Genomic DNA, 19,871 nt, shown 5'->3' with positions numbered 1-19,871 from the left:
CGGCGGCCTCGTCTTTTGGGTCTGGGGGCGTGGGGAAGAAGGCCGCGCGACCCCGGTCCCATCTCCAGAATTCAGCACCCTGCTCTCGGCTCCCGCTAGCCCCGGGCCTCGCGGCGCCCTGGTCATCGAGATGTCCTCGGAGGGCGCCGCCCGCGCCGCGAGAAAGATGGCGCCCGCCGAGCAACTGCGCCACCAGCCCTGGCGACAGGCCAGGCCCAGCGCCATCTTAGCGCCTTCCAACCGCACCCCCCCACCCAATATCCCGCATTTGGGGCGACTCGGGGGGGGCGCGAAAAGCATAACGCCCGCGCGCACTCGGCCAAAAATGCGCCGTCCCAGCCGCACATCTCTTCTGGCCGGCGCGGCGAACAGCGCGGGCCTCGAAGGAGACGCCCGGCTGGGCCGCCGGTCCTCCGCGCGGCTGGGGGCTCGGCCGGACGCGGCCGCGGATCCTCGGCGGTGCTTCGAAAAGGCAGCGAGGCGGCTGGGAAGGGGCAGTCCCGCGGCAGGTGCGCGCCGCCGCCGCGGGCTCGGAGCGGGAGCGGGAACGGGGCCGGGGCGACTCGCCGGCCCCGAGCTCTCCCCGCCGCACCCCGGACCTGCTCTCCTCGCCGCGGCCGCCCGCAGATGCGGCGGGAATGGGGAAGCCAGGATGAAAAATAAACCCCGTCTCCGCCGCCTCCCTCCCCACCCTCTCCCCTCCCCCTCCCCAGACGCGGGGTCCATTTTGCCGAGAAGAAAGAAAATGTGATTCACACCCTAGAGCTTCCGAGAGAGAAAAGAAACGAGGGGGGGAAAACAGAGGGGAGGAGATTGGAAAAGCTTATTTTTCTTCCTCGCCCGCCGTCACTCCAGGCCCTCCCTGCCCCCTGCTCGCGGCCCCGCCGCGCCGTCTTCCCCTCGCCGAGCCCTGCTCCCTCCTTCCCGGCTCCCGGCGGCTCCGGGGGGCGGAAAACACACTCACACTCGCGCACACAACTAATTTTAAACCGGCTCAATCAATGAGTCATTAAAAGGCTTCCCTCCCCTCCCCTCCCCACCACCAACCGCCACGCCACCCCCTTCCCGGGCTCTCCCTCTCCCCGCTCCAGAAATTTGCATCCGCGGAAAAGAAAAAAAAGGAAAAAGAAAGGCGCCGGGCCCCCACCCCGCCGAGGCGCCCCCGGCCCGGCCTCGCCGCCCCCTGCCCGCCTGCGCCCCCGCCCGAGACACTGAACTTGGTCTTCCCGGGGCCCCGGCAGCGCTGGGAAAGGCATAAACACTCGATTCCCCTTTTCTCCGTGTCCATTAAACATCCACCCACCACCACCATCACCCACCCACAAACCCACCCCCCCCCAAAAAAAAAAAAAAACACAGCCTTAGCCAATAGCTCTCTGGGCTGAAACCTAATATCCTGGTTTTGGCAACTCGGTGTTTAATTTGCTCCTCTTTCTTTACAGTCTGGAGACAGATCTCCAGCCCCCCCTCCCTCGCTTTTCCCCTCCCCGAAGGAAAGAGGCAGAGGAAGGAGGTTGTGTGGTTTTTTTTTTCTCCTTGAAATTTTTATCACAAAATTATAATACACTCAAAGGGAAACTCACCGTCATGAAAAAGCAGTGCCTTGTCAACGGGGTTTCTGCGCCATCGCAACAGGGGCGGCGGCGGCGGCGGCGGCGGGCGCGGGGCGCGGGGCGCGAGCGCGGGAGCTCCCGGCCGAGCGGCGCCGGCCACACGCGCTCCGCTCTCTCTCTCGCTCACCCCCGCGCCGGGCGGCGGGCGCCCGCTCCCCGCGCCCGCCCGGCCTTCATGCTCTGCGCCCGGGCAAACCGCTCGCCTGCTCGTCTACCTCCAAACTTCGGTTCTCGCCTGGCAAAAAATGTGGAGATTAGGATTTTTTTAATTAAAAAAATTTTTTTTTTTTTTTTTTTTTTGAAAATCAAGCTGCAAGGATGTTCATTCCTGTTTCCTTTGGAATTCTTTTTAACTTCAGAAATGTATTGGTTTATTCAAGAAACAGTTTTATTTGGCTTTTAAAAAATTACTAAGATCCACGAGGTGCGTGCTAATTCTCTTGCAGGCTCTCTCTCCACACACACACACACACACACACACACACACACACACACACACACCCAGTTTAACTTGACACGGGAAGGGGGGAGATTAAAGACAAAAAAAAAAACCCTACAAGATTTGTTTAGAACTCTAATTAGAGCAAGCCTCAGTGAATACGTTTTGCATATGCTTTTTAAAAACCAAAACCACTTTTAACTTAGTTATTAGGCAAATAACTGGTTCATCCTAACTTTCAAATGTACTAAGCTTTCCTTTGCAACACTCTTTGTCCGTTCCAAAATTCTTGAAACCTTACCTGTGAAGCCCGTATGTGAACATTAAAAAGGAAAACAAAAACTTCAGTGACTAAAAGGAAGGTGAGGCAGAGTAAATCACTCTCAAAACATTCATTTTCTACTGCCTTCTCTTTATGTAGATGTCTTTTATCTCCATATTTGCGGAATTTTCATTACATAACCCCCTCATTCTTAAAAGAGAGCTAGTCAATCTTTTAACATTCTTTGGTCCAAGTATAACTACCACCCATTTTTAATCTCAAATCTCAAATTGTTGAAACTTCTCTGTAAACCATCTAGTATCCAAAGTATTTAGATTATGTTGCCCAGGCCGGGCGCGGTGGCTCACGCCTGTAATTCCAACACTTTGGGAGGCCGAGGCGAGTGGATCACCTGAGGTCAGCAGTTCGAGACCAGTCTGGACAACATGGTGAAACCCTGTCTCTACTAAAAATACAAAAATTAGCTGGGCGTGGTGGTGGGCTCCTGTAATCCCAGCTACTCGGGAGGCTGAGGCAGGAGAATCGCTTGAACCTGGGAGACAAAGGTTGCAGTGAGCGGAGATCGCGCATTGCACTCTAGCCTGGGCGACACAGCAAGACTCAAACAAAAACAAAAACAAAACAAAACAACAACAACAACAACAACAACAACAACATTACGTGGCCTGGAGTGGGAGCAGGTGCCTTTGTAGTCTAGGTTAACTACAAATGCCCACAAAATATACTAGGGGTTTTGTTGTATTTTATTTTAAATAAACATCAAGGATAGGTAAAAGGTGAATTGTACAGAATGTAATTCAGGTTTTAAAAAATACATATTAAGCCTAAGAAATGTTATAAATTATTTTAAAATTCATTTGTAATGCATATAGCAATAGGATCCTGCTGATAAACAGAATGCTCAGCTGCTCTGCCTATGGAGTAGCTATTCTCAAATGGCTCAAGCCCATCTCTCCCAGATATTTGGTGAGTTCTCAATAAAACTCTCTCTAGATTAAAATTATTTAAGTGAAATTATTGTATGGCTTCTATATCCCCTTAAGCATTAAAAAAAATGTAATGGTAGTACACCTTTCTTGCATATATAAGGATACTGTAACTGGACTATGTTGCATAAATTAAATCTGTTGGGGCCGGCATACAATGTTGTCATATTCAACACAGAAGATCTTTTTAGTCAGGGTACAGTGGTTCAAGCCTGTAATCCTAGCCCTTTGGGAGGCTGAGGGAGGAGGATCATTTGAGGTTAGAAGTTTGAGACCACACTGGGCAACATGGTGAGAGATCCCATCTCTAAAAAAAAAATTTAAAATTAGCCAGGTATGTGTGGCACATGCCTGTAGTTCCAGCTACTGGGGAGGCTGAGGCAGGATGACTGCTTGAGCCCATAAGTTGGAGGTTGCAGTGAGCTATGGGCAGGCTGACAGAGTGAGACCCTGTCTCTAAAAAATAATAAAAAAGATCTGGCTGGGTGCAGTGGCTCACGCTTGCAATCACTTTGGGAGGCCAAGATGGGAGGATCGCTTGAGGCCAGGAGTTCAAGAGCAGCTTGGTCAACATGGTGAAACCCCGTCTCTACCAAAAATACAAAAATTAGCCGGGCATGGTGGCATGCGCCTGTAGTCCCAGCTACTACAGAGAGGCTGAGGCACGAGAATCGCTTGAGATTGAGCAACAGAGCAAGACTCTGTCTCAAAAAACAAACAAAGAAAAACACTATATCTTTTTCTGGTACTGCCATTCTATCATTCATAATGTATGCTTTATATTTAAATGTGCCTTAAAAATACATTCAGTGATTTAGTATTACACAGTATCATTGAGGTGTTTTCTCAGATATTTTGCTTCAAATGCAGCCAAGGGCTCCTTGGAACAGTAATCTTTGCATAAATTAGCATATTTTTCTACACTTGATGGTTGGACCAACCAGTTTTCTAATTGGCTTGGAAAATTTTTTAAACATGTTTTAAGTTGCCTTTGGATTGGCTGGGATGTAATTATAATACCCATTTCTAAGAATTACATTTCAAGAGTCCATATATTATGCATTGCAATTAGGACCAACCAAGCAAGTTTTACAGCTGTTGCTCCACAGCTCCAGTGATATATGTGTGTGTGTGTGTGTGTGTGTGTGTGTGTGTGTGTGTGTGTGTTTCTTGAGACAGGATCTCCCTCTGTGACTCAGGCTGGAGTGCAGAGGCATGATCATATCTCACTATAGCCTGGAACTCCTGGGCCCCAGGAATCCTCTAGCCTCAGCCTTCCTAGTAGCTGGGAATATAAGTGCACACCAGCACACTCAGCCAATTTTTTTAGTTTTTTAGAGACGGGTCCAGCCTGACCAACATGGCGAAACCCCATCTCTACCAAAAACACAGAAAAAAAAAAAAAAAATTAGCCAGGCGTGGTGGCAGGCGCCTGTAATCCCAACTACTCAGGAGGCTGAGGCAGGAGAATTGCTTGAACTCAGGAGGTGGAGGTTGCAGTGAGCCAAGATTGCGCCATTGCACTCCAGCCTGGGCGACAGAGCAAGACTCCGTCCCTCCCCCACCCCGCAAAAAACAAGAGACAGGGTCTTGCTTTGTTGCCCCCTGGGTTTTGAACTCCTGGGATCAAGTGATCCTTCCGTCTCAGCCTCTCAAACTGCTGGCATTACAGGTGTATGCCACAGTGCTGGGCCCTCCAATAAAATAGTAATGGATTTCGGAAAGCTATCCTCTCAAGTCAGCCAGAATTGCAAGGAAACCGAAATCTGACTTTAAAAAATGACCTAACAAACCTGAATTTATATACTCATAAAGAGCTTAGGGCATTGCAGGCTTTTTTAAGAGAATGTCCAAATACAAGAACATTGACATTTATTGAAGGTCTTCTAAGTGCCACCAGGCACTATGCTAGATACTTATACACATTATCATATGAACTTTCACTCAAACCCGAAGAATAAGGTTTAATTATCTTGATTTTGTAAATGAGGTTCCCAATAGGATAGTTTCAGCAATTTGCCTGGGAACATCAGTCTAATAAGGGCAGACAGGAGAACCAAGTCTGGCTGACCCCAAAACTCACCCTCTGTCAGGCCTGAAAAGGATCTTTGGAACAAGCAGTCTTTGCTGTTTCAATGTTAACATTAGAGTCCAGTGGTGTGGTACAGAGGGGACAACTGTCTAATTAGTAAAGACCTACTTTGAGAATGCCAGTTGTCCAACCTAATTTTAAGTCTGGAGGAGTTTACAAAATACTGGGACACAGTAGGAGAATTTCAGATTCTCCAGGTACAACCAAAATTGTAATTATTTAATAATATGGCAAAACAAAAACAACTTTTTCCCCAGATTATTACAAAACTTCATTTAAATGAGGGATATGCTTTGTATATTAAAATTTAAAATTATAGTTTATATAGACAGGATTTTGGTAGTGAATGTAAGATTAGAAAACTTTTTAAGAGGAAAGTTCTTAAAATGGCTTTACTATATGCAAATAGCTTTAATTGTATTCTCTACAATTTAATTATGTACAATAAAATGGCCACTCCTATGATTCCCATCTGTGTATGTGACTTAGAAAGAAAGGCAACTGGACAGTAAAAAAAAAGGAGGATGGAAATATAATTGAAATGTTCTAACACATGCTTGGACCTCCAAATAAACAGGCCCAGTGTCCACATAACAATGAAAAGTGAAAGTGTTTTTCTTTTTTTGCCTCCAAATGTTCCCCTTGGTTGGTTAAACATTCTCAGAAGTGGAGAATGAAAATGCTGGAGATTGAGTAGTGATATGCATGACCAGATGTATCCAGATCACAGAAATACCAACACATACCAGAAGAGTTAGTAAGTGTTCTATAGGGTGTTTGTGAAACAAATTTTTTTAAATTATCGGTGTGCATAAATAAGGTATATACTTTTATTTGTACGTATAGACGTACTTATATTCTGAGGTTTAAGTGTACTGGCTCTGTATTCAGACTGACCTGGGTTCAAATTCTAATTTTGTCACTTACCAGGTGTGTGGCTTTGGGCAAGTCATTTCACCACTCAAGGCTTCAACTTCCTCATCTATAAAATGGGGATGATTATAGTACCCACCTCTGAGAGTTATTTTAAGCATTCAGGAACTAGTGTAAAATGTTTAGCATGGTGTCTGAAACATAATGAGAGTTCAATACATTCAACTGTACTGCCTTATTTTAGTTATGTGTCAGGTTAAGCCCTGTGAGATCTTCCCATGTGAATATTCAATGGCAGTCTCCTATGATTCAACTTAATATGTTTCTCTTATGTTCCCTCCTGGATAGGGAGCTCCTCAAGGATGCCAGACCATCATCTGCATACTTAAATTCTCTAAGAGCCTAGCAGAGTTATTTTGTATATAGTTTGCTCACAATCAATGCTTTTGCAATAAAAGCAACATAGCCCAGTCCACAAGATCTACAAGAAATTAGCATATCTCTGTCTAGAGACCCATATATTAAGGGGGTAAAGTAGATCTCCTTAAACCATGTAAAACCATTGCCCAGTTGATTACAGGCAGTACTATACAGCCTAATGGTTTAGAGTTCTCTCTCTCCAGTTTTATCACTGCCATTTTTTAGCCACGTGATTTTGGCCTAGTTTAAAAATTTCTCTCACCTAAGTTTCCTCATCTGTAAAATGGAGATAGTAATAACCTATATCTCAGGTTGGTTGGAGGAGAGTTCAATAATATTAAGTATATAAAACCTTTGCTTTGGCCAGGTACGGTGGCTCATGCCTGTAATCCTAACACTTTGGGAGGCTGAGGCAGGAGGGTCGCTTGAGCCCAGGAGTTTGAGACCAGCCTGGGCAACATGGTCAGATCCCATTTCTACAAAAAATACAAAAATTAGCTGGGCATGGTGGCATGTGCCTGTGGTCCCAGCTACTTGGGAGGCTGGGGTGGGAGGATCACTTGAGTCTGGGAGGTTCAGTCTGTAGTGAGCCATGATCAAGCCACTGCACTCCAGCCTGGGCGACAGAGCAAGACCCTGTCTCAAAAATAAAAAAATAATAATAAAAATAAGGGCCGGGCTCAGTGGCTCATGCCTGTAATCCCAGCACTTTGGGAGGCCAAGGTAGAAGGATCACAAGGTCAGGAGTTCAAGACCAGCCTGGCCAAGAGACCAGCCTGGTCAATATGGTGAAACCCCATCTCTACTAAAAATACAAGAATTAGCCAGGCGTGGTGGCGGGTGCCTGTAATCCCAGCTACTCGGGAGGCTGAGGCAGGAGAATTGCTTGAATCCAGGAAGCAGAGGTTGCAGTGAGCTGAGATTGCACCATTGCACTCCAGCCTGGGTGACAGAGAAAGACTCTGACTCAAAATAAATAAATAAATAAAATAAAAAACCTTTGCTTCAGTGTCCCATATATAGTATTGAATAACAGTTGCCATTATTGTTGTGGTTGTTGTTGTTATTAAAAGTACCGTGGAATTATTTTCAAAGCAATGATAAGCAATTTATTGGAGTGATTACAAATGTTTTCAATACCTTGCCTACATTATTTTATTCAATATATGAATTTAAACACTTCACATCATCCTTGTAGAGGACTAAAGCTATTTGTCTCTATATTAAATGACATGTTTCAAGCTGGTTATTTTCCTTGACAGACTTAAAAAAAATCTGAACTCCTACAAGCTTTCAGTACAAGGATAAGGAATTAATACAATACAGCAGAGCTGTTAGTAATAAAAAAAAAGCATTCAGCACTCCCGCTGGCCTTCCTGTCTTACCCATGTAGACTGTTTCCCCATAGAGTATGTTGAGGGGAGGACAGCCATCAGGTTAGGGGGGCACCACATGCTGCTGGAAGGCATGCCCAGGATGTGCCATTCACTGGCTCCCAGGTCCCCCTGGAATTCTATCAGAACTCTTTAACTCTCCTAAATAGAGCATTCCTTCTATTCCACCTGCTCAGGAGGATGGGGGAGTGGAGAGGAAGTGGAATGGAGGTCACATAATCAGGCTTTAAGGTGCTACTACAAAGCACACTTGGAGCTTGGTGAGAAAGTCAGTCTCTAAGATAGAACACCCATGTAAAGGGACTTGCCCAATAAATGTCAGTGTGCTTTCCGAAAATGAAACTACTAAGAGGTAAAACATCTGAAGAAGGAACTACTCTGGCCGGGCGCAGTGGCTCACGCCTGTGATCCCAGCACTTTGGGAGGCTGAAGCGGGCGGATCACCTGAGGTCAGGATTGTTCAAGACCAGCCTGGCCAACATGGTGAAACCCTGTCTCTACCAAAAATACAAAATTTAGCTGGGTGTGGTGGCATGCACCTGTAATCCCAGCTACTTGAGAGGCTGAGACAGGAGAATCGCTTGAACCTGGGAGGCAGAGGTTGCAGTTAGTTGAGATCGCGCCACTGCACTCCAGCCTGGGCAACAAGAGCAAAACTCTGTCTCAAAAAAAAAAAGGAACCACTCTGAAAAAGATGACTCATAAATATGAGTGGAAGACAAGGAAATAAGTATGTACTAAGCAGGCACCAAGAAATATCCTTGACAATAAAGAAAAAAAAACTATGGGAGTGGAGACACTGTGTGACCCTCACAAGTATTCTGATCACTAAAGAGCCACATTCTTACTTGAGCACTTTTTAGAGCCTGATGAAATACCCTTAGACCATATAATTCTTTCTTTCCTAAATCTTCCGATTACTAGTTCCATTTCCCAGGGACCCTAATACTGTAAAAGTGACACCCTGCGCAAAGGTACAAGTACTCTTATACTCCAAATGTTTATATATCTCTCACTATAAATCATACCAATCAACTACTAGTTAGGTGTATTTATCAATCCTGAGTCAGGTCTAAGACAATCAGGAGGATGTTCAGAGATTGGCAGTCAGAGCAAAGGGCACTGATGCTCTGAAAGGATATTTCGCACGCAGCCTGGTGAAAATGCGATGAGTTACTCCTGCCCCACCACATGCAAGCACCAAAACTCAAGTAATCATCTTCCCTTCTGAATTTGCTCTTCCTCTCTAGTCTCTATGCATGTTTGTAACACCCACCTTTCCCCTAGACCAACCCCTGGATATTTTTCATTTGTCTATGATTCCTCCTCATTCTCCCTCAAACCATGGAGCTGTTGGAGCTCAGAAAAATGATAGCTTGAAAGATGGCACCCTGATATGCTGAACTAAAGAATGGGCCTCAAGGTCTCTCTGACCTCTCCTCCTCCAAACCCCTATCTTTTCAGTCCTCCGTCTCTCTCAAAGCACAGGATGTTCTCTGAAGTTCCCTTAACTACTGGACCCCAAAAGAGAAACAGAATTGCCTTAGGTCTCCTCTCTGAAATCTCATTATTTGTCACAGAAAAGACTGAGAAATGCAATCACATCTGGACGGGTTTTTTCACAAGATAATGTCTGCCTGTCACTCAAATTCCAAAACAATCATTTACAAAATAATTTCTGTCCCCTGAGCCATTTATTCTTCTTAAAAATCATTTGCTACCCTTCAAAATTGCTCTGATCGCTTAAGCCCAGGAGGTCAAAGCTGCAATGGGCCATCATCCCCAAAAACAGGCTGGCCAGCTGGGCGCGGTGGCTCACGCCTGTAATCCCAGCACTTTTGGGAAGCCGAGGCGGATGGGTCACCTGAGGTCAGGAGTTTGAGACCAGCCTGGCCAACATGAAGAAACCCTGTCTCTACTAAAAATACAAAAATTAGCTGGGCGTGGCGGTGGGCGCCTGTAATCCCAGCTACTCGGGATGCTAAGGCATGAGAATCGCTTGAACCCAGGAGGCAGAGGTTGCAGTGAGCTGAGATTGTGCCACTGCACTCTAGCCTGGGTGACAGAGCAAGACTCCGTCTCACACACACACAAAAAGGCTGGCCAAGGTGGCTCTTGCCTATAATCCCAGTACTTTAGGAGGCCTAGGCTAGAGAACTGCTTGAGCCCAGAAGTTCGAGACCAGCCTGGGCAACATGGCGATGCTTTGTATTTTTTTAATTTTTTTTTTTAATTGCAGCCAGGTGCAGTGGCTCACGACTGTAATCCCAGCACTTTGGGAGGCTGAGGTGGGTGGATCACCTGAGGTCAGGAGTTCAAGACCACCCTGGCCAACATGGGGAAACCTTGTCTCTACAAAAATACAAAAATTAGCTGGGCATGATGGCGGGTGCCTGTAATCCCAGCTACTCAGGAGGCTGAGGCGGAAGAATCCCTTGAACCCAGGAGGCAGAAGTTGCAGTGAGCCGAGATCGTGCCATTGCACTCCAGCCCGGGTGACAGAGCAAGACTCCGTCTCAAAAAAAAAAAAAAAAAAAAAAAAAAAAAAATTGCTCCACTCCCCATCTCCCCTTCTTCTGTGAAGAAGGGTACTTAGGCACCTGGACCTCATTGGGTTATTGGGTAATCATTCTCCTGCTATTCCCCCATGCTATACCTGTTAAATATTAAATAAATTGTTATGTCTTTTCTCCTCTTAATCTGTCTACTGCCAGTTCATTTTCAGCAAACTTTCACAGGGCGGAGGTGAAGCTTTCCCTTGGTCCCTACAAAACTCACTTCCAAAATCTCCCTCGAATACCATCCTCCCTCAATGGTAATTCTTTGCCAATTACCATCACCTGAATTCAGGTCCGCCTATTGCTTGGCCTCCCATTGATCTCCTATCCAAATTGCTACAAAGATCATCTTTCTAGATTCTAGAGCTGGTTGTGTCACACCTTCATCAGCACCTCACTGCCTCACTGCCCAGGGATGTTTATTGCAAGTACAGATTCCCAAACCCAAATCCATAACCAGAGAATGGGAATTTCTAGGGCAAGCTGAGAAGTGGTATATGTACTTTCAAGTGGCTCGGTAATTGGCTCCACCTGCCTCCCCAGGCACATCTCGAGCCAGTCCTCTCCTAGTACCCTGTGGTCCCTTTACAGAGAATACCCTGCCCCTGAACAAACAGATCCAGATTTGGACATATCCTTTCCCATCTGCCTGGAATTCCCTTTTCCTGTGGCACAAGTCCACCATTCTTCAAGGCCCAGCTCCAATGCCACCTCCTCTGGGAAGCCTTCTCCCGTCACCTACCTCAGTGGCTTTCAAACATCTTTGCTTGAGACTCAATCCCAAGAAACACATTTCACATTGTAATTCAGTAGATATATAATTGAAACAAAGGTTTTCGAAAAAAAAATCTAAACCTACTATGGAGGATGCATCTTGATGTATTTCATTCTATATTGTCTTAATTTTTTCAAATGCTGTTAGGCACTTGGTAAAGGACTTCATGATTCACTAATGGAGGTGACCCCATTTGAAAAACATTGCTTAAAATGAGTGAGTCCCTTCTCTATGCACTCTATACACGCCTCTATTACCCACTGATCACTTTACAATAATGATTTGTTTACAGTCTGCCTTCATCCTCCTCCTCCCCTCCCCAGACAGGCACATACCACAACCAAATCAGCATATCTTGTGACAGTTCCACAGCTGTTGACAAATGCAGAAATGTGAATATTGGAGAATAAATACTTTAATTGCTTTTGCTCGTGTCTAATTTTTTTTTCTTTTCTGATTGCAATTCACAGCATAGTCTATTGAAGGCTATGCTATTGGAGACTCAGCCTCCCAAGAGGCTGAGCCTGGGAATTATACTAGCTTCAACCCTTCAGTTAACAGCAATTTTTAAAAACAGCCATTGTATCTCAGTACAATTTAACCAAGGTGTTAATTATTCTCTCCCTCAAAAACAAAAACCACATACACGAAAAACCATCAGAAAATATTTTGTCGGGTTGCTAGCCAAGAGAGTGCAAATGTGGGCAAACAAATCTCTTACTTAGATACTTGCAAGCAAATAGTCAAAAACCTCAAAACCCTCCTTCCCTACCACTTCAGACAGGACCCCCCCACCACCTCCCGCCACCCCCACAGGGGTGGGGATGCAGATATAGAGGCCTTTCTATCTGCGCAGCCTGAAGCTCAGTTTCTCACTAGGCTGTCCCTAACAACACAAACAAATGAGAAAAGTAGAAAAAACAAAAAGAAACCAGAGCAGCTAAAAAGCATCACGTAATGAAGCCGGGCCGCAAGTTCCGGTGCGAATTGTACCTGTGACGGATGCACGGGCGCAGCGGCGGCCCGCAGGGGGAGGGGTCCTCTTTCTGCAGCACGTGGCGCCAACGACAGGAAACCTGCCTGCAACACCCGCCAACCCTGTACACCGCTCATTTGCAGCGTCGTCATTTGTGTGATGCTAATTTGCTCTATGTCCTTGTAAACGTTCTTACAGATATAAATGAAAATCTACTGCAGGCTTGGGGTGGCCCTGGGCAGGCTAGGAGAGAAGGAGGGACCCAGCAGTCCCCAGGTGTCAGTGAAAAGCTCTGGGAGTCGGAGGACAGAGTAGGCAATCCTGTTCAGAGAGGGGAGGGCCGGGTGCGGTGGCTCACGCCTGTAATCCCAGCACTTTGTAAGGCCGAGGCAGGCGGATCACTTGAGGTCAGGAGTTCGTGGCCAACGTGGTGAAACCCCGTCTCTACTAAAAATACAAAAATTAGCGGGGCGTGGTGGCGGGCACCTGGAATCCCAGCTACTCGGTAGGCTGAGGCAGGAGAATCACTTGAACTCGGGAGGTGGAGGCTACAGTGAGTGGAAATCGCGCCACTGCACTCCAGACTGAAAAAAACAAAAACACTGACCGTGCGGGGTGGCTCATGCCTGTAAACCCAGCACTTTGGGAGGCTGAGGCGGGTGGATCACCTGAGATCAGGAGTTCGAGACCAGCCTGGCCAACATGGTGAAACCCCGTCTCTACTAAAAATACAAAAAATTAGCTGGGTATGGTGGCGGGTGCCTGTAATCCCAGCTACTCTGGAGGCTGAGGGAGGAGAATCGCTTGAACCTGGGAGGCGGAGGTTGCAGTGAGCTGAGATTGCGCCACTGCACTCCAGTCTGGGCAATATGAGCAAGACTCCGTCTCAAAAAAAAAAAAAATAATAATAATAATAAAATTAGCCGGGCATGGTGGCACGTGCCTGTAATCTCAGCTACTTGGGAAGCTGAGGCATGAGGATCGCTTGAACCCGAGAGGCGAAGGTTGCAGTGAGCCGAGATCACGCCTCTGCACTCCAGCCTGGGTGACAGAGCAAGACCCTGTCTTAAAAAACAAAAGAAAACAAAAAACTAAGAGAGGGAAGAACAGGAGATACTTTAAAGCTGGGTTTTAAAGAATGACTAAGAGTTCTCCAAATCACATGGGGAAAGGCGGAAGAGAGCTCCTGGTAGAGGAACCTAAGAGAGTGTATGTGGCGAAGTCCTTAAATATAAATGAGGGGGACAGGCAGATGATGAGGGGCTTTGCAGATCATGGAAGGGTGTGGATGATCCGTAGGCCGCTGCTTTCCACATTGCAGGTCACAATGCAGTAGGCTGTGCAGGTCATGAGACTGTGATCAGCTTTTATAAAAAATGAAAGAACCTAGATCAGAAGATACCAGAATACATACAAGCAGTAAGGGTGTAAACTTGGGAAATCTGTTTCAGTTATAAATGTGTCTGTGTATGTATGTACTTGTTTGTAATATAAGTGTATTTCTTACTGTAGTGGTGATCTTTAAGTTTTTGAACAAAAAAAATTCTAGACAAACAGGACACAATACGAGAATGCTATGAACAGATTTGAATTCCATGAGGATAAATGTGGTAGCAGTATGCAAGGTCGGTGGGCAGAGGTGAGGGCTCCGAGCACACATGGTATTGTGTTTGTGTGAGGCTTCTCCAGCCCAGACAGTGAGCTTGATGCTCTAGGACAGAGACTCTGTGTCATGTAGCTCCCAGTCCCGGCACTTGGCACACAGTAGGCACTAAAGGAATGTTTCTTGACCAGATATGGTAACTAACTTCCAAGATGGCCCCTAGCAAGCCTCACCTCCTGGTATTCTCACCTTTGTGCATCCTCCCTCCTACTGTGTACCAGGGTTGGTTTGGGTGACCAATAGGATAGGGCAGAAGCTTCCCATCTTGGGTGCTCTCTGGATCACTCACTCTGGGAGAAGCTGGCTGCCATGTCATGAGGACACTCAGAGAGTCTATGGACAGACCCATGTGGTGAGGAACTGAAGTCTCCAGCCAATAGCTAATAGCTTAGGCATCCTGCTGGTAGCCAGACCACCTCACGGGTGAGCTTGGAAACAGATCATCCCCAGCCTACCCTTCACAGGACTGCAGCCCCAGGGGCCAGCTTAACTATAAACTCATGAGAGACCCTGAGACAAAAACACTCAACTAAGCTCTTCTTGCATTCCTGACCCACAGAACTGTGATGTAATAAATGCTTGCTGTTTTAAGCTGCTACATTTTAGGGTGCCTTGTTATATAGTCATAGACAACCAATACACTGGGTTAACATGAAGTCCAGAAACGTTTAAAATATATTAGAGTTACCCATTCTTTACTACCATTTTGTTTTTTCTCAAAGCATCTGTCACATCACATCTTTAGCCTGCTTAGAGAACGACATCTGACCCAACCTGGGCCATTAGGATCCTCTCTTCTGGGTATTAGCACTTGGGACACAGACACTGGGTCAGCTGTGAGGAGCAGACTACAAGGCTAGAAAGCCTAGGGGGCAATGCCACCATTTTGGAGAAGTGGTAATGGGGCCCATGTAAGTGCACGGCCTCAGAAGGACCAGTGATTGGGGTAGAGGGGAAGAAAGCAGATTCTCACTGGGCATGGAGGGGAGAAGGGAGGAGAAAGTGCCTGATTGATATCTGAGCCCCCTGAGGCCTGGCTGGCTTTCTAGCTTTGGAGTTGGAATATTTCCTTTCCTTACAATTATTCCTCATTCTACCTGCTAATCTGAGCAAGCTCACTTTCTTGCAAACCAAAGATCCTGGAATATGCTGGCCAGCTTCTGTCCAGTGCTGGCCAGAGAAGCAGCTCCTCCTTTTGTGGCAGGCCAAGTATCTCTCCATAGAGAACAACAACCCACCAAAGATTAAGCTTTAGTATTACTGCTATGTAAAAACTACTATCGATGGGGTAAAAGGTCCTCTCAGACCATCCAACTCCTTTTGCCTTCACTTCACTTTCAGCCAGTAATCTTTTGATTATTAATGGACTTCACTTTTAAAAGTAGTGTTCCGGCCAGCTGACCTAATCATTCCAGTGGTTGGTAAGTTCATGCCCATTATAAATTCACAGATTGACTTTCGAGGACAAATCATTCTTGAGTAACCTCCATTTCATTTCCACTGCTCTCGGTCAAGCCATGTCATTTATCCAGTGAACCATTACAATAGCCTCTCAATGGCACTTCCCCTACTCCAATCCATTCTCTTCACCTTCTTCTAAAACACAAATCTGATGCTTCACTCCCTGCTCTAAACCATCTGACAGGTCCCCAAGCACCCTCAGAATGACTGGCATCTCCAGCCCCATCTTCCACCACGCCTCCTCCATGCTGCTCCAGACTACTCTCCACTCTTGCCATGCGGTGTTATTCCCAAGTTTCTCAATTGGTGTCCACCCAGCTCTGCCTGTGTTCTTCCTGTTGCCTGGTGTTCCTTTCCTATGGACACCTCCCCTGCCTTCCCACTTTTCCTACCCTCCTGTTTCCTCTGTACTTCCATATAACTTCCTTCCTCCTTGATAACACACAGTATGGTCAGCTTGACTAATAATTACTTGTCCTCATGTCTGTCCCTGGATTGTAAGCCTCAAGGAGATGAAGACTACACTTTGTTCATTTTTATACTTCCCTTCTCCCCAGGGCCAACTACAGTAGCTTGCATCAATATGTTAAGCTAACATTTCTTGAGTCTTTACTGTATCAAGCCACCTGGCTGGTGTTGCAGGTAGCAGACACTCAACAAACACCCACTGGATTAAAGTCAGTCAGGGTGGCATGGACAAGTGTTCCCTGGACCTAATGATGTTCAGATGAGATGCCCATCTATCATCTGTGTTTGCAGAGCTGAGACAGCAGAGTTAGACTCATGGTGGCATCCATGGTGAGGCGATGAATGAATCTCAGCCTAGCCTTTTACAAAAAAACTTTTACATGAGGCACAATTTCTCATTTAAAATTAAATGACATTAATTATTAAATGACATAAATAGAAAACAAAAAAAAAAGCACTGGAATTAATAAGCAAACAGACAAATCCACACACATACAATACAGTTTTTCCTCTTTTTAAACAATTAATTAAATTGACATTCCTCTCTCCTTTCTTTCCCTTTCTTTCTTTGAGACAGAGGCTTAACTCTGTTGCCCAGGCTGGAGTGCAGTGGCACAATCTTGGCTCACTACAACCTCTGCCTCCCAGGTTCAATCTATTCTTCTTCTTTTTTTTTTTTTTTTGAGATGGAGTCTCACTCTGTTGCCCAGGCTGGAGTACAGTGGCGCCATCTCAGCTCACTGCAAGCTCCGCCTTCCGGGTTCACGCCATTCTCCTGCCTCAGCCTCGCGAGTAGCTGGGACTACAGACGCCTGCCACCACGCCCGGCTAATTTTTTGTATTTTTAGTAGAGACGAGGTTTCACTGTGTTAGCCAGGATGGTCTCGATCTCCTGACCTCATGATCCGCCCGCCTTGGCCTCCCAAAGTGCTGGGATTACAGGCGTGAGCCACGGCACCCGGCACAATCAATTCTTCTATTTCAGACTCCCGAGTAGCTCGGATTACTGGTGCTTACCACCACACCCAGCTAATTTTTGTATTTTTAGCAGAGATGGGGTTTCACCATGTTGGCCAGGCTGGTCTCAAACTGCTAACCTCAAGTGATCCACCCGCTCGGCCTCCCAAAGTGCTATTACAGGCGTGACCCACTGTGCCAGGCCTCTTTCTCTGTCTTTCTACAATTGCAATTATGACTCACAAGCACATTACAGGATGCTAAGTTTAGGTGAACAAATATTAGAGAATGGCATGGGAGTGGATTCCCCAGTTAGCCAGTTTGCGTGTTTCAGAGCTAAGGCATGTGGGTCAATCCACAGGTGACTTTATTGTAGTTCTTTCAAAAGAGTCAGCATCTACACATGAAGGTAGAAGCAGAATCTGGTCCTGATTTTCCCACTGACGATCCTTGTCCTGGCTCCAACTCTTCATCTCTCTCTCTTACCCCGAAGATTTGTGGAAAAGCCCCAGCTCTGGGCAAACTTGAGACTGATGACACAATCCTAAAGAACTTGACTACTCAGATAATATCAGAGAACTTTACAAAGTCACTCCTAAAGCAATTGATGAAAAAGTACCGGAAGGCTGGGCATGGTGGCTCACATCTGCATTCCCAGCACTTTGGGAAGCTAAGGTGGATGGATAGCTTGAGCCCAGGAGTTCGAGACCAGCCTGGGCAAAATCCTGTCTCTACCAGAAATACAAAAATTAGCCAGTCTTATAACCTGGTCTCAAAAGAAATAAACAGAAAACAAAAACAAAAAGCACTGGAATTAGTAGCAAACAAACAAATCCCCACATATACAATATAGTTTTTCCTCTTTTTAAACGATTTCTACACACTAAGTTTCTATCTTCCACAGGCTATATAATCAATCATTATATATTGCCTCAAATCAATGCTCACCCCTACAGGTTCTTAAAAAAAAAGCAGCAAATAATATTGCCTTGATCCCTGACAGCCTGTAGAGCTACCAACAAGAGAGCACCAGGAATCACCCACTTGTACGATACATGAAGTCCTACAGTGGCTCTGGCTTTCTGGGGAACTCACACCTTTATCAAGAGCCTATATTTTCCTTGGCTTATGTTTGCAACACACATTTCACTCAAGCTTCACCTTTCACTTCATCATCATTCTTCAGATGAAAAGAGTTTCTATTACCTGAAGGGAATTACTCTGTGAAGACAAAGAACAGAAAAAAATAGCATGCATGCCATGTTTAAACACATACATGGAGCAGGGGGCGTGGCTTGCTCACTAGCTCAATGACTGTCTCCCTCCCCACAAGCCTCCTAGGATGTACTTGAATTTGCGCCTCAGCAAATTTCAAATTACTACATGTCATGGACCACTGGGATCTCTCCCAGAGAGAACTCCCAATTGTCAGAGCTACAAATCCCTGGCAACATAGCCCTGTTACACATTCACATTCCTAAATGTTTCCTGCTATTATTCCGTCCTCCAAATCAGCCTCTTTCACTGTTTAGCAATAATAATGCAACTTTGTAATAGTTACTTTGTAAAAGCAAACTTTCATTATTATTACCAACTACAGAAGGGAAAAGTCTCTGCAGCACAAATAGGTTCTCACTTGACAAGACATTTCACAGGAGTTCGCTCAGCATGCATAGTTCCTTATTGCTACAGCGTTGTAATGACACAAAGACAGCTCTTTATCCAATTCAACAAACACTTCTGAGCCCCATAAAGTGCAAGGCATCATTTATTCACAAAACTGTTTTTCTAACATTTTTAAAACATAACCTAGGCCGGGCGTGGTCGCTCATGCCTGTAATCCCAGCACTTTGGGAGGCTGAGGCGGGTGGATCACGAGGTCAGGAGATCAAGACCATCCTGGCTAATACGGTAAAATCCCGTCTCTACTAAAAATACAAAAACTTAGCCAGGCGTGTTGGCACACGCCTGTAGTACCAGTTACTCGGGAGGCTGAGGCAGGAGAATGGCATGAACCCGGGAGGCAGAGCTTGCAAGTGAGCTGAGATCGCACCACTGCATTCCAGCCTGGGTGACAAAGCAAGACTCCGTCTCAAAAAAACAAACAAACAAAAGACCCCATAACCTATAAAAAGAATACAACCTATCTCTCAAGTCGTGTATGTGTATATATAGAATACAGTTACATAATATAAATCTATATATGCAACACAAAACTCTTTTTTTTTTTTTTTTAAGACAGAGTCTTACTCTGCTGCCCAGGTGCAATCATGGCTCACTGCAGCCTCAACTTCCCAGGCTCAGGTGATCCTCCAACCTCAGCCTCTGGAGTAGCTGGGACTACAGGCACGTGCCACCACACCTGGCTAATTTTTTTTATTTTTGTGGAGACGAGGTTATGCCATGTTGCCTAGGCTGGTCTTGAACTCCTAGGCTCAAGCAATCCTCCCATTCACCTCCGCCTCCCAAAGTGCTGGGATTACAGGTGTGGGCCACTGTGCCCGACAGACATTTTTGGGGTTTTTTTTCGGAAACAAAGTCTTGCTCTGTCGCCCAGGCTGGAGTACAGTGGCATGATCTTGGCTCACTGCAACCTCTGCCTCCCGGGTTCAAGTGATTCTCCTGCCTCAGCCTCTCGAGTAGCTGGGACTACAGGCGCGTGCCACCACACCCGGCTAATTTTTGTATTTTTAGTAGAGACAGGGTTTCACCATGTTGGCCAGGCTGGTCTTGAACTCCTGACCTCAGGTGATCCGCCTGCCTCGGCCTCCCAAAGTGCTGGGATTACAGGTGTGAGCCACTGTGCCCAGCCTCGGCAGACATTTAATATGCTATTTTCTTTTGTCTTTTTTTTTTTTTTTTTAATGCACTAAATGCATTTCATGACCTCACTGGCTTGGTACCTGCATTTTG

At 46.0% G+C, this 19,871-nt stretch overlaps 1 protein-coding gene across 4 annotated transcripts in view; it reads right to left on the bottom strand.

Moving 5' to 3' along the window:
• BICRAL (BICRA like chromatin remodeling complex associated protein) overlaps nucleotides 1-19,871 on the bottom strand; it is a 121,228-nt gene that overhangs the window by 83,928 nt on the left and 17,429 nt on the right. For 3 of the 4 annotated variants that reach the window (XM_063604905.1, XM_034962103.3, XM_034962102.3), the window contains exon 2: nucleotides 1,584-1,848. The gene's annotated coding sequence lies outside the window, so the exon portion shown is untranslated. Of the gene's footprint in view, nucleotides 1-1,583; nucleotides 14,767-19,871 lie in introns of those variants that run through there. The other variant, XM_034962106.3, reaches the window with a different exon arrangement.

This window comes from Pan paniscus, chromosome 5 (genome assembly GCF_029289425.2).
Source record: "Pan paniscus chromosome 5, NHGRI_mPanPan1-v2.0_pri, whole genome shotgun sequence".
NCBI lineage: Eukaryota > Metazoa > Chordata > Mammalia > Primates > Hominidae > Pan > Pan paniscus.
The sequence above is the reverse complement of the archived record's forward strand: the minus strand, read 5'-3'. Positions and strand labels throughout refer to the sequence as shown.